The sequence below is a fragment of the Corylus avellana genome, chromosome 5, assembly GCF_965113065.1.
Source record: "Corylus avellana chromosome 5, dhCorAvel1.hap1.2, whole genome shotgun sequence".
Taxonomy (NCBI): domain Eukaryota; kingdom Viridiplantae; phylum Streptophyta; class Magnoliopsida; order Fagales; family Betulaceae; genus Corylus; species Corylus avellana.
Genome location: NC_142494.1, coordinates 4,822,485 through 4,837,916, shown reverse-complemented (window position 1 = coordinate 4,837,916; position 15,432 = coordinate 4,822,485). Strand labels below are relative to the sequence as shown.

At 35.4% G+C, this 15,432-nt stretch overlaps 1 protein-coding gene and 2 pseudogenes across 3 annotated transcripts in view; all 3 read right to left on the bottom strand.

Annotated features, from left to right (window-relative positions):
- Positions 1 to 2,316: 2,316 nt before the first annotated feature.
- LOC132181670 (putative F-box/FBD/LRR-repeat protein At4g03220) lies at positions 2,317 to 8,881 on the bottom strand (annotated as a pseudogene).
- On the bottom strand, positions 4,087 to 4,621 carry LOC148585255 (pentatricopeptide repeat-containing protein At3g12770 pseudogene; annotated as a pseudogene).
- Positions 8,882 to 12,066: 3,185 nt separating the features above from the next.
- The window catches only part of LOC132181453 (putative F-box/FBD/LRR-repeat protein At4g03220), a 15,482-nt gene continuing 12,116 nt past the window's right edge, over positions 12,067 to 15,432 (bottom strand). The window contains exons 6-10 of one of the 3 annotated variants that reach the window (XM_088516452.1): positions 14,167 to 14,238; positions 13,979 to 14,053; positions 13,293 to 13,426; positions 12,949 to 13,124; positions 12,067 to 12,310 (exon numbers count right to left, since the gene is read on the bottom strand). The gene's annotated coding sequence lies outside the window, so the exon portion shown is untranslated. Of the gene's footprint in view, positions 12,311 to 12,366; positions 13,125 to 13,292; positions 13,427 to 13,978; positions 14,054 to 14,166; positions 14,239 to 15,015 lie in introns of those variants that run through there. The other 2 variants (XM_088516453.1, XM_088516454.1) reach the window with 2 other exon arrangements.

The following is a 15,432-nucleotide window of genomic DNA, read 5'->3' as shown; positions in this document are numbered from 1 at the left end:
TCTAATTTGATTAAATTTAAGATTCTGCACATGTCTCAATATTTTGGTCATAAGTTTCAACTCAAATATCAGATTAAGGTGAAACGAGTGGCATTCAAAAGATAACTCAAAATTCTACAAATTATTGTGAAATAGGATTTTCCTAATTCAGATGTTTGCTATGTCAAATTTTTCCTAGTATATAAGAACACAAATCTGGATAAATCTTATTCCGATTTATACTTGAATTGCTTCCTAATTTTACTAGGAGATTAAAGTACGATTTTTCTGGAATTTCTAGGATTTCTAAGGTTTGTTTTAAACCCTATAAATAGGTCTCTATGCCTTGAACAGAGGTGTGCTTAATTTTTTGTTACACATATTCTTGGGACTAAGGCCCATTGGCTCCAGACATGGTAATCTAAGGGAAAAATAAAAACGAAAATTTCAATTTTTTTTATAAAAATATATCAAATTTTTTTTAATTTTTTTTTCTGATAAGAAGGAATTAAAAAAAAAAAAAAAAAAAAAAAAAAAAACATTTGGCCACGCCTTGATTTTATTTTTATTTTTATTTTTATTTTTTGTAGTTTTAGGTTTTTTCTAGAAGTTTTAGTATTTTTGTTTTTATTTTATTAAGGGTAGTTTCATCATTGGGGAAAACATTGACACAATTAAAAGCTTGACGGTGGCATTGTCAATTGGGTAGTACCGTAGTAGTTTGAGTGGAGTATGTGAACTTTTCTCTAAAAAAAAAAATTTAAAAAAAAATAAAATAAAAAAAGAAAAAGTGGGGGATGGCTGAGCCATCACCTTAATTGGGCCAAACCACCTCCAAACCGACTGAATGTGGGTGGCTCAGCCAACCCCAAACCCTCCTGGGGTGGTTTCGGTCACCCCTATTATAAATTTTGATAACTTACTTGCATAAATTATTTAGCTAAAATATATATATATGAAACGGAAGATAAAGCAAATGAAGAGGGGCATCGAAAGCACACAAGAAGAAATGGTGACACATGCAAGTGCTAGGGGGCCACGCTCCGGCCATGTTAGAGGAATGGGTTGTGGTGCATGTCATACCTACCTAGTTCATCTCAGATGCGTTATGCCACCCACTCCCATGACAATGACGAATGCAGGAAAAACTAGCAGAGATTGGAAGAGACACAACTATCGCTAGCTACAAGAGACAAGAGGCGAAGTGTGGGATATGCGGGAAGAACAAGCTAAATTGTGAGAAGATATATATGAATATGCTAATGTGACGTCTAAAAGGGTTAGAGAGTCTTTCCAACATAATTTATTTTTTCACACATACACATATTATGTAATTGTTAAAATGGACATATTATGATTTGAATTTCTCTTCTTCCTAGCCTCCTAGGCTTGGAGGTGATCCAAGCCAATGCAACTTGTGACTAAGAGTGGGTATCTGTTATAATGGTAAAGCTAGAGGTATTTTCAAAATATTAACCAAAATTGTTGTTAAATCGGTTAATTCACTAAATTCATTTGGATAAGAGCTTAACTAAAACAAGAGTTTAATCTTAAACATACAAAACAATAAAAAAATGTTTAGGCCCAAGTGGCTTTTTTTAGGGCTAAACAAGTGTTTATTGAACATGCTTATAAGCACCCTTATCATATTCATTATATATTAAGACATTGGAACAATTTTGGTTTGTATTATATTAAGAGATGCATACAATTTTGGGTTAAATTTTGGCAGTCTTGAAACAATTGTGTTATTTATTAAACCTCAATTAACATATTTATCAAGGTTAAAGAACTTTGAATAAACAATCTAAGGGAATAAAAATATGTAACACAACTTTCTTTTTAACTGTATGCAAGATGGGAAGAGAGATCTGCTAATTAAGGCTGGTTCTTTGTGGCTTATCTCTTCATCATATACATGTTTCAAGCATTGAGCATTCATATTTGGCTCAACAAAATAGCCTTTTGTTGAGCCATATTGTTAAAAACACTTTCCATCTGGCTCAGCAAACTAGCCAAGAGTTTGTTGAGGAACTGCAGTGCTCAACAAAGTTATTGAGCACTGTAGCTCAACAATCTATAATTTTATTAACAAAAAAATCGTTTCATCCTCTCTCCTCTAATTAAAAATCATTTAAACTTTTTTCTCCTCACTTATAGAATTACATAAAGAATAAAAATTAATAAAAATAATAAATTTTAAATAAAATATTAAAAGTTAATAGTTAAAATGCTGAGCCAGATATAAATGCTTCAAAATAGTGAATAGATAAAATAGAAAAAAGTGATAATTGGGCTAAATTTAGCTAAAATTTTGTTGAGCCGGATGTGAATGCTCTTACTACATAAGTGAACGCAAAAGGTTCTTCTTGATGCTTATTGTCTAGCCCACTGATGTCCTGTGAATCTGTGCTTCTCTAGAAGAAAGAAAGAGACAAATTAACTTGTGTATATGGAATTTTTAGTCTTATTATTTAAGCAAAGAAAAAATATTCGTTAAAGGAACATTTTCTGTTGTTGTTAGGATGTTAAGTGGTTATCAGCTACGATATTTTGGTTTTGGCTTATAATTTATAGCATGGTTGTAGCAATAACAGATACATGTTGGAAATTTAAAAAAATTTAAAAAAAAAAAAAAAAAAAAAAGAATACATGTTGGAAAACTTCATCTAAATAAGATACCTCTAATTGAGATTTTGACATGAGGAGATCCCCGCGGAAAACCAAAAATAGATTCTTCCTTCCACTCCTGGTGGGTTGAAATAAGAGTAACTTTTTCCAAGGCATTCCCATGCTTTAGTAGAAATCTCGTAGCAGTAATCACGGTCTCACGCATTGAAAAATGAACATGAATCTTCAACACCTTTAGGTGATCTAGGAAGGATCTTAAAAACTTGAGCTTCAGATTCCCAGTATTGTTCTTCAGTGTAAGTAGAGTTGTCCAATAAAGTTATGCCCCATTTCTGAAATGACATCAGAACAGTAGATGTTAGATTATAATAGATTTTTTACCGCTCGAGGCAAGGGATTTTAGTGGATTTATTTCGATCGCAAGTCAATAAATGCAGCAGCTGTAGCATTCTACCTTTGGAAAGTGGATCTCCAGCAAGAGTAGCAAATTGCGCTATGTGTAAATATAGCCAAGCAATTTCTAAGACTTAGGGGGGTATGAATAGGTGCCAATGTCTACAAATTTATACACCTTTTAGAAAACAGTCAAAATTATCCAATATGCTATCCAATCAAGATATAAATATTGCAGAAACTAAATAGATTGAATATTCAAGTACAATAAGCATATTTCAAAACATATATTGATCATTGTAAGCATGTTATATGTTTAATAAATACATCATATGAAACAGATAATCTAAGAAATCATTACACATAATTTTGCACATGTGATGTTTACTTGGAAAACCCAAATGGAAAAACTACTGGACCTAGTCCAGCTCAAATGGTTATGCTACATGAAAATACAAGTACAAGACTTACAAAAGCGCAAATATAGACTTAAAAACCAGCTCAGCACCTAAAGACATACATTGTACAGTTCAGACTTGTTTACCAATTGATACACTCAAGAATTCCGTCCTTTCCTTAATTAACTGATATTGCAAGTCAACTCCTCAATACACTCTCCACTTAATCCACACAATGTCTTCGGATTTCATGCTCCAGACTTCATACAAAAATGTAGAAGAGTATTTAATACGATGGCTGGTGGTTTTGTGGGGTTACCTCTATGTGGGGTTACCTCTAAAAGGGTTTTCTTCGAGACACAATAGTGAGAAATTATATATTAATTTAATATATTCACTTAATGATTTTCTCTCATAGCATAGTGTTTCCACTTCTCTTCTAAAAACACTTAGGAACTCTCAAGGTTCTCTTTTTCTCACTCTCTTAATTTATTGAACCAAAATATGGGAGATTATACCTGTCGTTGTTAGTACTGATATATCTATACATAGTCACGTGTGTGTGTGAGTAACAAAAATTTCAATATATAACTTGAAATAATTTCTAGTACCTAAGAAATTGAGGTGTAGGTGGTAGAATGTTTGTTTGCTACCTTCTTCCGCATGAGCCAGCACTGAACCAAAGAAACTGTAACATGAAGAGATGACCTTCCCTCTCACCAATAATCTCCACATGAACAGAATCCATCTTTGAAATGATGGAAAAGAGTGACATCCCGAACAACTATCTCTCTGTTAACAAGCTTCGAAATAATTTTAGTCGCTGAGTAACAGTTTACACATCCCCGAATATTCTTTGTCATTTGAATGGTAGTTCCAGGAGGAGTGCTAATGAGCCCAAAGACAATTGCTATCCTTTCACTATGATTACAGAGAATCTCTTCATAATTCAAATCATCAAGTACAAATTCTGTACGTGGGACAAATCCTGCCTCCTTCAACCTTTTCTCCAGTCTCTCAAGCTCCCCAGTAATTTCGTTATGCCTTGGATGTGGCTTGTCTCCCACAAGAAATGCCTTAAGCTTGCTATTGATCTCAATCAAACCATACCCAAGGCCCTTACTCAACCCTTTCTCCTTCATCGACACACGTACCTTTCCAACACATTCCCACAAACGGGGTGAAGCATAGAGATTTAAAAGCTGCACATAATGCCCTGTATTATATCAGATTGCTCAGTCTCATTTGACTGAATATTCTCAACACTTCCATCGGCTCACCGTTCTGGGTATGGGCATACGCTGAAATGACGGAAGTCCACGAGAGAACCGTTCTATGTCATACTCCATCAAACACCACCCTAGCCGGCCCAATCTAACAGCATTTTGCATACAACGCAACAAGCACATTCTATACAAATACATCCGATTCAAACCCATGTCTAAATATCTACCCTTAAACCCAGCAACCCATTCTAAAAGCCGGCAAGCCACAAGGCCCACAACAAGCTTTGAGCACTGACGGAGAAGTAAAGCGACCCGGACTCACCCTTGCCACTTGCATCCTCAAATACATTTCAACCGTATCACCAAACATATTGTGCCTCGAATAACCCCTAATGATCGCATTCCACAAAAACACATCCGGCTCACGAAATTCATCGAATATGTTACAGGCAAAACGAATTTCTCCAAAAGCCAAGCTCGCATTAATGAATTTGGGTTATCAATAACCCATCATCTTGCGATCCGGAGACCAGTAACTGGGCATGGATTAACGGTTCTTGTGAGTCGAATCTTCGATGAGAGACGCGTAGAAGCAGTGGGAATCGAAGGCTTGGTGGGAAACAGAGGCGGGAAATTCAAATGATGTTACCGTTGCTGGGTCCAACGGTCCCATTTTGGTTGGAGGGGAATGGAGAAAGGTAAAAGAAGAAGGGTTTAGAGAGTTTCCTGGAGAAAGGTTCTACCATCACACTTTCAAACTGTCACGAGGCTTGGGAAGTAATAGCGTTCTTGGGAAGTAATATTTTTTAGACAATATTACTCTCCTAAATACACTAAATGAATGCTCTTTATTTCAAATGAAATGGAAAAGATCCATTTCCCGTGACTGGAGTCTAAATAGGTCTAGGGTCGCATCCTTCTCATTAATCAGAATAACCCATTATCATTGCATCTCCAGCAATGATTGCTAGTTTAGCTAATAAAAATGTACAACTCACTATTTTAACTACTGTTTTTTCACAATACACTCCAACAAATCTTCTATTTTACACTCCAACAAAGAAGGGGGGAAAAAATTTTGGGCGACGTGGTGAGGAATCTGTGATAAATGTGATAAGAGAGAAGAAGAGAAAGTGGGAGAGAAAGAGAAGAAGAAGAATAAAAAAATTTGGGTACTGATCGAGGATGAATGTATTTCGGTGAAGATGAACCATCGAAAGTAAGAAAAAGGGAGAGAAAGAATAATAAAATAAGAAAAAAAAATTGGTATATATGTTAATATATACCAATTTTTCCTTAAGTCGTCAAGGTTTACGTTTTCTTCAACAAATGGTATATATGTTAATGAGTATGATGATTTTTCTGTTATGATTTGATAATCATTTGTTAATTGCAATATTTTATTTGACAAAGATCACCTATTGTAGTTGTTTATTTTGCATTGGTTGGGGTTTTATTAGCAATTGCCAAGCAAACTTTTGTTTTCAATATTAATTTGCATTGCATGTCAACCAACTTTGATTATAACCAATCAATTCTTCTTCAGTCTCTTTCTCATGGTTGAACATTAATAGAACCAAAAACAACTTAATCAATTGAGATTTTGACATGAGGAGATCCCCGCGGAAAACTAAAAATAGATTCTTCTTTCCCGTTATGGTGGCGGTTTGAAGTAAGAGTAACTTCTTGCAAGGCATTCCCATGCTTTAGCAGAAATCTCGTAGCAATAATCACACTCTCACACATCGAAAAATGAACATGAATTTTTAACACCTTTAGGTGATTTAAGAAGGATGTTAAAGCTTGAGCTTCGTTTTCCCATAATTGTTCTGTGTAACTAAAGTTGTCCAATAAAGTTCTGCTGCATTCCTGAAAGGACATCAAAATAGCAGATGTTAGACTAGAATAGTTACCGCAGGAGGCAGGGGATTTTGGTGGGTTTATCTCCATCCCAAGTCAATAAATGCAGCAATACTGACATTTTACCTTTGTAAGATATGCCCACAACCTAAATTCCTAAGTGTCCAATTAAGAAGTGCAAAACATTAAAAAAAAAAATTAAGGATTAAATTATATATGTTTGATACTCACATAATGACACCGATCAATTTCAAGTTTGAGAGCGTGAAGTAAGGGAGCATTCCTGAATAAGCAAACTATTCCAGGGATTTCACTTTTGTTCAAACCAGTAACAACTTCCAAGGTCCTCAGGTTCAAAAATGGAGATGGAAGACCACCCTGCTTGAATTGTATAGCTGAAAAAATCTGCATCAGAAAAAAAACAAAACAAAAAAATCCATAAATTTAAATCTGAGCAAGTGATCACAATGCAATGTACATAAAACAATTAACAAAATATAATCTGTTGCATGTACAGCCAGTGGGATCTCTCTCCTAACATCCAGGATAAAGGATCAAGAATATATAACATCTTTAGTACTTGTTGGCTGGATGTTCGAGCAAGACTCCATACAATGGGCAGTAGATTAAACAAAGGAAACACAGGAGAATAAGGAGAAAAACCTGCTGCAGAACTTCTGCAGAAAATGAGAACACAGCAGAGTAAAAAACAGACGAAGAAATTCAAGAAATTCAAGAAATTTTCTACATTCTTCTTGTATTTTTTTTGGTTCTTTCTTTTTCTATATGTTCTATTTTCAGCAGCACTTCTATACATTACAAAAGCAAGCTTTTACAAACAAGTTTCTAGAACAATACGTGGACACACTACACACATTTTCACCTACCACTTAACTAAGGTTTAATAAAAACATAACCAAATTAAGGTAATAGTTTGACTAGTTAAGTATCACAATATACCATAAAGCTATTTTATAAGATTAAGAGTGCAGTTGATCAATAAAGCAATGAGATATTGTTTGTACTCTCTTCAATTCTCCTCCACTATCCTCCTATTTCTTCCCTTTCAGCACCTGGTCTTCATCTATTTCCATCAGTTGAAAATCTTTAACCAGCCCTTCCATCCAGGACTTTAGTGCATATATATATATATATATATAGCAACCATTTTTTGAAAGGATTTTAGTATATATAGAACTTCCATACAGGATTTTAGTACATACATATATATAGATCAACCATCTTTTCACTTATTCCTCAGGATCATCTAAATTGACCTAAAAAAAACGACCATATATAGAAGATATCCCGCTAAAGTTTAGACTTGAGGGAAAAAACAAAAAGTAGATAAATAGACATAAAGAAATTGACCTTTGCCGACTGATGGATGTCAATATAAAGGTCTGGAGCAGAGACGAGATTGGATAGAAAGCTGATTGTCGCATTAACAATGAAAGGATGACCAGTACCAACTATATTAATCCGACAAGTTTTCAGGAAAGGGAAGCTGTGAAGTACTTCCCATTTCTCAGGAATCTCATTATTTTCCCAGCAAAAAGTCTCTAGATTCGGAGCAAAAATCTTGACGCAACTTCCATTCTTGCAAATGGGGTATGAAGATATCACTCGCAAATTCTTTAGTCTTTCACCCACAGAGATGTCCATGTGATTTATCTCCATATATTGAACTTGTAAATATTCAAGCTCCGGGCAACCAATATTGAGAAGATTTATTCCCATACAATTATTTAGAGTCAATCTCTTTAGAGCAGGGAATGAAGAACCCGAAAATATCGCAGCCGAATGTCTGTCCATAAAATGCACTTGTTTTAGTGTCAATGCCTGCAATGAAGGGAGGCCGCCGGTTCCTGTAACATTATATGAGTAAAATCTAAATGATGCAAGTCGGTCGTCCAGGGTTTTCAGTGTGAGACTTTTTAGTGAATCACAAGTGAAAATACAACGAGGCAAATAACATATTTCACCACCCAACGACACGTCCAGCTCGAGTTCCTCAACGCTATGTCGTACCACTTGACAAATGCAATCACGCAAATAAGCGCAACCCAGATTTCCCTTAAACCGAAAAACCTTTATGTTGAAGTTTGCATGGCGACCAGCCAATACTGTTTTTATTATCAACTCCATGGCCTCTCTTTTTCTCTCATGCTTTTTCTCCTTTATGCTAAACTCGGAGAAGTCTAAACAAGGGATCGTAGCCCAGAGATACTTCCATCTTGCGGATAAAAGGCTGGTTTTTGCTACGGATTGAACGGGCAAGAAGGAGAGGATGTGGTGCAGAATGTCATCTGGGAAATTGCTTATTCTGTCCTCCTTATCTTCCACCGCCTCCTTGAGAAGATGCTCTCTTCCCCTTGATACCCTGGTTTCCATGGCTGTACGGTTTTGGTGGATTAACTGGATTAGGGTTTGAAGGCTGAAACGTGAAAGTTTTATTAGGGATAGAGAAAACTGAAGAGCCCAACCCAACGTACGTGAAGCACAGGGCTGCAAGTGCAACTTTTTATTAAGGATTGGGTTTTCCTTTTCTTATTAGGATTTGTTTTCCTTTTCTCAATTAGGTTTGTTTTTCCTTTCCTAGTTAATTTAGGAGGTGCTTCGCTTATAAAAAGGCATATAATCTTTGTTATTTTTTAATACTCAGTTTATACTATGAATTAAATTTAATTCTTTCAGCTCTGTTTGCTTGTTTGGAACAATTAGGGATGATTGCTCAGATTCGCTAGACACTTTGTGAGTACTTGGCTTGGGAATTTATGGCGGGTGAAATAGGGGATTTTGATGAGGATGATGATGATAGTAGTTACTATGGCATGTGGGATGATGAGGGAAGGCTTGAGGAGCTTGAGCTGAGATTCTATGAAGGAATTGATGAAGATTCAGGACTGTATGATTGGTCTCCTCCTCCATAAGTTATGTTTTCTTTCTTGTGAAATTCTCTGCTTCCTTTTTTCTTCTTATAAAAAAAAAAAAAAAACAAAAATCTATATATATCTAGAAACTTGCTTTATGCTTCTATTTTGGAACTTGGAGCTTGTATATGTTTCAATGGGAATGAAGAAGTTTGCTTTGTTTTTCTACTCCCATGAGTAGAGAAGTTTTTCTTCACGTGCAAAATTTTATACAATATTTGCAACTTACATGTTATTGACTTATTTCTACTGAAAAATATAACATATAGTTTGTTGCCGAAAGTTGGGCATATGGATTTTTGAAATAGGAAAGATGGCCCGGCATTTGATATTTTTAGTGGATGGGTCCGGTCAGGTTAGGTCATGAGTGCCACCCACTTTTACGAGCATCTTATTTCCTTCTTTCTACAATCCCCATTGATTTTCTAAGAGCAAGCTTGGCTCTTCTTGGATAAATGGATAAGGACCCTTTGATGCTTTAGGAGAAGAAAATTCTCTGTTTTCTTAAGATAATTGGCTCTGGAGGAGCAGTAAAATGGAATCTTTATAGCTCTGTCTGTGGGCCTTAAGCCGTCTCTCCTCACATCATGTGGGGCAGAACAAGGTGTATAATTAGTCTTTATGACAATGAAATTTTCAAGGTTTCTGTATCAGCTGCCATGGCTAAAAGACTGGTGTGCTCTGATTTCTTCAATTGAACAATCTCTCCTTTAAAAGGCATCGTGTAATAGGAAATACAAGTGGAGTATGTGTTTAGAATTGTATTGGCAACAAAGTTTTTAGAGTAAACCACTCTGCCTACTCTTCCAAGCAGTGCTCAGAAAAAAATAATGTCAGAGAAATAGAAAGTTCCTAGTTTCTTTTTCTTTCAGTTCTTACTGATTTAGGCAAGATATGGCTATAAATAGTCACATGTGTGTGTGAATAACAAAAATTTCAATATATAACTTGAAATAATTTCTAGTACCTAAGAAATTGAGGTGTAGGTGGTGGAATGTTTGTTTGCTTCCTTCTTCCGCATGAACCCACACTGAACCAAAGAAACTGTAACATGAAGAGAAGTTTTCCCTCTCACCAATAATCTCCACATAAACAGAATCCATCCTTGAAATGATGGAAAAGAGTGACATCCCGAACAACTATCTCTCTGTTAACAAGCTTCGAAATAATTTTGGTCGCTGAATAACAGTTTACACATCCCCGAAGATTCTTTGTTATTTGAAGGGTAGTTCCAGGAGGAGTGCTAATGAGCCCAAAGGCAATTGCTATCCTTTCGCTATGATTACAGAGAATCTCCTCTGTCTCTTCATAATTCAAATCATCAAGTACAGATTCTGTATGTGGGGCAATCCTGCCTCCTTCAACCTTTTCTCCAGTCTCCCAAGCTCCCCAGAAATTTCGTTATGCCTTGGATGTGGCTTGTCTCCCACAAGAAATGCCCCAAGCTTGCCATTGATCTCAATCAAACTATACCCAAGGCCCTTACTCAACCCTTTCTCCTTCATCAACACACGTACCTTTGCAACACAATCCCACAAACGGGCTGAAGCATAGACATTTGAAAGCTGCACATAATGCCCTGTATTATATCAGATTGGTCAGTCTCATTTGACTGAATATTCTCAACGCTTCATACAACGCAACAAGCACATTCGATACAAATACATCCGATTCAAACCCATGTCTAAATATCTGCCCTTAAACCCAGCAACCAATTCTAAGATCCAGCAAGCCACAACAAGCTTTGAGCGCTGACGGAGAAGTAAAGCCCTTGCCACTTGCATCCTCAAATACATTTCAACCGTATCACCAAACATATTATGCCTCGAATAACCCCTAATGATCGCATTCCACAAAAACACATCCGGCTCACGAAATTCATCGAATATGTTACAGGCAAAACGAATTTCTCCAAAAGCCAAGCTTGCATTAATGAATTTGGGTTATCAATAGCCTATCATCTTGCGATCCGGAGTCCAGTAACTGGGCATGGATTAACGGTTCTTGTGAGACGAATCATGGATGAGAGACGCGTAGAAGGAGTAGGAATTGAAGGCTTGGTGGGAAACAGGGGTGGGAAATTCAAATGATGTTACCGTTGCTGGGTCCAACGGTCCCATTTTGGTGGGAGCGGAATGGAGAGGTTAAAGAGAGTTTCCCTACCATTACTTTCAAACTGTCACACCTCCACTGGAGTCTAAATGGAAAGGGATCCTCAACTGAGAGGAACCGTCCCTTCATTTAGAATGGCAGAATTGTTATCTTATATATATAATTGTGAAGGGCATTACAGGACACCCAACTCTATACTTGTCTTCTATGACCAGTTTCTTCACCTTCTTCGACTGCATACCTTAGTACGAGCTAATATCCTTAAAACATAAAATATTGTTTCAATACTGAATGAGTCAATCAATAAAACCTAACACCTTCGTTTGCTTATCATTGAGCAATTTTTCCTTAAGTCAATAAGGTTTTCTTTTTCGTCAACAAATTGGTATATATGTTAATGAGTATTTATGATTTGATAATCATTTGTTAATTGCAATATTTTATTTGACAAAGATCACCTATTGTAATTGTTTATTCCGCATTGGTTGGGGTCTTAATAGCAATTGCCAAGCAAACTTTTGTTTTGCAATATTAATTTGCATTGTCAACAAACTTTGATTATAACCAATCAATTCTTCTTCGGTCTCCTTCTCATGGTTGAACATTAATAGAACCAAAAACAACTTAATCAATAGAGAGCGTGAAGTAAGAGAGCATTCCTGAGTAAGCAAACTACTCCAGGGATTTCACTTTTGTTCAAACCAGTAAGAACCTCCAAGGTCCTCAGGTTCAAAAATGGAGATGGAAGACCACCCTTGAATTGTATGGCTGAAAAAAGCTGCATCAGAAAAAAAAAAAAACAAAACAAAACAAAAAAAATCCATAAATTTAAATTTGAGCAAGTGTTCACAATGTAATGTACATAAAACAATTAACAAAATATAATCTGTTGCATGTACAGCCAGTGGGATCTCTCTCCTACCATCCAGGATCAAGGCTCAAGAATATATATATAACATCTTTAGTACTTGTTGGCTAGATGTTCGAGCAAGACTCCATACAATGGGCAGTAGATTAAACAAAGGAAACACAGGAGAATAAGGAGAAAAACCTGCTGTAGAATTTCTGCGGAAAATTAGCATAAAGCAGAGTAAAACAGGGGAGGAAATTCAAGAAATTTTCTACACTGAACTTCTTCTTCTTCTTATTGTATTTTTTCGGTGCTTTCTTTTTCTACATGTTCTGTTTTCAGCAGCTCTTCAATACATAACAAAAGCAAGCTTTTACAAACAAGTTTCTAGAACAATACGTGGACACATTTGACACTACACACATTTTCACCTAACTAAGGTTTAATAAAAACATGACCAAATTAAGGTAATAGTTTGACTAGTTAAGTATCACAATATACCATAAAGCTATTTTATAAGATCAAGAGTGCAGTTGGTCAATAAAGCAATAAGATATTGTTTGTACTTTCTTCAATTCTCTTCCACTATCCTCCTATTTCTTCCCTTTCAGCACCTGGTCATCATCGATTGTATATGAACAATCTATATTTTGGTAATTCTAACTGAAGTGATATAAACTGGAGAAATCAAAATCATGCACACAACTTTGTCCAAGCTTCAATCCAAGAGCTCCAAAGAATCCTGTCATCAAGTTATGATATTTTTCAGTCATGTGTCCTAGGATGCAACTAGACCAATGTAGCACCCAACTTCTAAGTAAACAAGGTCTTTCAAGTTTTAAAAACATTAAGGTAACTTTTTGGACAGTATAAGTTCCTGAATATTATATAATATGAAATTGAAAGTTACCAATATCATGAAAGTTGCAACACCAAGATTCTCCCTCCAGAGTAGCTCAACACATCTTTGGGCTGCACTGGTTGTTTCCACTACAATATAATCAAGTCCAGCACATGCCGTTGATATAGCGACATCGTATTTTGCTGCAAATAGAAAAACCACAAGTGAATGACAAGGTAAAAAATGATTAAGAACATTTATGCATTTGCGATCACTATAATACAAGGCAAAGAAAATATTGATCTTGTTGATGCAAGCACACCAAGAGTTGGAAACAAAACGATGGAAAAGTAATAAACCAACCACTATTTGCTAAAAACAACAAACAAACAATTCAACTTATATGAACAACACATTGTTACACATAAGAAGAAAGAAGAAAACAAACAAATCAACTTATATGAACAATACAATAATGCAATAATCAACCTAAGGTCAGCAATACAATACTGCAATAGTCAACCTAAGCAGCCCTCATCCAAAAGAAGTTCCAAACAATTTACAATCTAGCAGTTCACAATTTCATATTAAAAACTACTATTTCCATATATAGTAGAACCAAAAATAATAGTTGAACTTCAATAAAATTAAAATCCTCCCTCAAAAGCTTTTCATTTTTGTTATTGAATAAGTATAAAAACCAAAAGCCAGCAACATCTAAGAGTTATTGAATAAGTATAAAGAGCTTAACATACCTTAACCGCTAATTCCCCAATGGCCCAACATGCATTATTTGCTACCGAAACCGTTTCCTTCAGTTTATGAGTGTTCTGTACAGCACAAATGTAAGGTAGATAAAAAGGTAAAATAGGCAGCTAAGAAAGAAAACACTCTTTTTTTCATATCTTTTCTTGATCAAGAAATTTCAGCAAAAGGGGAATACCAGACTCTCTATCCCACTGCCAAGACCCTCTGTAAGTCCAGCGAGAAGATCAACTCGGCAACCGAACAAGTCCTCCAAACATGTAAAATAACAAAAGCATTAAATAAAAATGAGATGGACTATTTTTTTGTAGCACCTCTCTCACAACGCTCTCTTTCCGTTCTATATATATAATTACCAGCTGTTTGGTGCCCTCCCAATAACAAGTACTTTTGCACTCAAAAAGTAAGTCTATTACATTAGTGCTCCTTCGTATCATAAATGACAAAACACTTTTTCTCCATGGAACTCTTCTGCTGTTGTAAAGCTCTCTACCGTTTGGTGTTTATGGAGGTTGATGTTGTTTTCTGTGGTTTGTGTGCTTTTTTTATGTGTTTACGGTGCTTGACGCGGTTTCTACGAGCAAATTTTTTTTTCCTGCACAGTGCACAATAAGGTTTTTTTTTTCGATCACTGAGCACTGCTCAGTCATGTGTACAGCGACCGTGAGTTTTTTTTTTTTTTTTTTTCCAGTGCAGTAGAGTTTTTTTTCCAGATCACTGTGCATTGATCATGCGCAGTGATGTGCACAGTACACTGCATAGTGATCCGACATTTACCCTTTTTTTTTTTTTTTTAATGATTTATCAAGTACTAATTTAAATTATTGGTGAATTATATAACAGGTAAATTTCATAAACATTATTAGTTTAATTTGATGGATTGTTCTTCTATTTTCTATTATATGTTTATTTGGATTATGTCTTGAGAAAAAAAAAAAAACAAAAAACAAAAACAAAACAAAAAAGCATATAGAAACAAGTAATATAGCAAAAAATAATTGGCCAAGTAAAAAACTCAAAGGTAATGTTGAATTATAAGTCATACTTTTTTTTGGGTAGAGGTGTTAAAAATGAAGGTTTATAGACGATGTTAGTTATTTTACTGATATAAAGAAATGTCCTTATTAATAATTTGGCCATAAAATTGCAATTATATGCTAATGTTATCCAAACACTCAATTGATAAAAAAATATTTTTTTAACATGTTTTATCAAACGCAATTTTTAAAATCGCACTCCCAAACAGGCACTATTTTGATATGAGGAAACCCCGCGAAAATCCAAAAATAAACTCTTCCTTCTACTCACGGTCGTTTGAACTAAGAGTAACTTTTTGCAAGACATTCCCATGCTTTAACCAAAATCTCGTAGCAATAATCACGCTCTCACACATCAAAAAATGAACATGAATCTTCAACACTGTTAGGTGATCTGGAAAGGATCT